Raw genomic sequence first — 1,722 nt, forward strand, 5'->3', positions numbered from 1 at the left:
GGATGGGATCCATGGGATCTATGGGATTCGTGGGATGGGATCCATGGGATGGAATCCATGGGATCCATGGGATGAGGACATTCCCCTCAGGAATCGGGCAGGGCTGGGAAGGACCCCAGGGACAGGAACATTCCAGGGAGGAATTTGCAGCAGGAAGAGCAAATTCCTCCAAGGATTCCCAAAATCCCCCTCCCTCCCTCCATGGATGAGGCTCCAGCCCTGCCTTTTCCAGCCCCTTTTCCCTCTTTTCCCCACAGGCCTGGAATGCTTTTCCAGGAAAATCCAAAGGCAGAGGGACGGGGACAATTCCCGCTCTAAAATCCATGGAATGGCGGGATTCCGAGGCACTTCCGTAATTTGGGAATGCTGATCCAGAGGGAGAATTCCCAGATTCTGGATCTTCCATGCCAGGATCCCTCTGAATCCATGAGCTTCCCATGTCCCACAGAATTCCCGAATCCCGCAGAATTCCCAAATCCCACAGAATTCCCAAATCCCACAGAAATTCCCGAATCCCACAGAATTCCTGAATCCCGCAGAATTCCTGAATCCCGCGGAATTCTCAGATCCCACAGAATTCCTGAATCCCACAGAATTCCCAAATCCCGCAGAATTCCCAAATCCTGCAGAATTCCTGAATCCCACAGAATTCCCAGATCCCGCAGAATTCCCAGATCCCGCAGAATTCCCAGATCCCACAGAATTCCTGAATCCCACAGAATTCCCAAATCCCACAGAACTCCCAGATCCCGCAGAATTCCCAAATCCCACAGAATTCCCGAATCCTGCAGAAATTCCCAGATCCTGCAGAATTCCCAGATCCCACAGAATTCCCAAATCCCACAGAACTCCCAGATCCCGCAGAATTCTCAGATCCCACAGAATTCCCAAATCCTACAGAATTCCCAAATCCCACAGAATTCCCGAATCCTGCAGAAATTCCCAAATCCCGCAGAATTCCCGAATCCTGCAGAATTCCCAAATCCCACAGAATTCCCAGATCACACAGAAATTCCCAAATCCCACAGAATTCCCAAATCCTGCAGAATTCCTGAATCCCACAGAATTCCCAAATCCCACAGAATTCCCAGATCCCGCAGAAATTCCCAAATCCCACAGAATTCCTGAATCCCGCAGAATTCCTGAATCCCACAGAATTCCCAAATCCCACAGAAATTCCCGAATCCCACAGAATTCCCAAATCCCACAGAATTCCCAAATCCTGCAGAAATTCCCAAATCCCACAGAATTCCTGAATTCCGCAGAATTCCCAGATCCTGCAGAATTCCCAGATCCCGCAGAATTCCCGAATCCCACAGAATTCCCAAATCCTGCAGAATTCCCAAATCCTGCAGAAATTCCTGAATCCCACAGAATTCCCAGATCCCACAGAATTCCCAAATCCTGCAGAAATTCCCAAATCCTGCAGAATTCCCAAATCCCGCAGAATTCCCAAATCCCGCAGAATTCCCAGATCCCACAGAATTCCCAGATCCCACAGAATTCCCAAATCACGCAGAATTCCCAAATCCCACAGAATTCCTGAATCCCGCAGAATTCCTGAATCCCACACAATTCCTGAATCCCACAGAATTCCCAAATCCTGCAGAAATTCCCAGATCCCACAGAATTCCCAAATCCCGCGGAATTCCCGAATCCCGCAGAATTCCCAGATCCCGCAGAATTCCCGAATCCCGCAGAAATTCCCAAATCCCGCAGAAT

The sequence above is a fragment of the Parus major genome, unplaced genomic scaffold (assembly GCF_001522545.3).
Source record: "Parus major isolate Abel unplaced genomic scaffold, Parus_major1.1 Scaffold410, whole genome shotgun sequence".
Classification (NCBI taxonomy): domain Eukaryota; kingdom Metazoa; phylum Chordata; class Aves; order Passeriformes; family Paridae; genus Parus; species Parus major.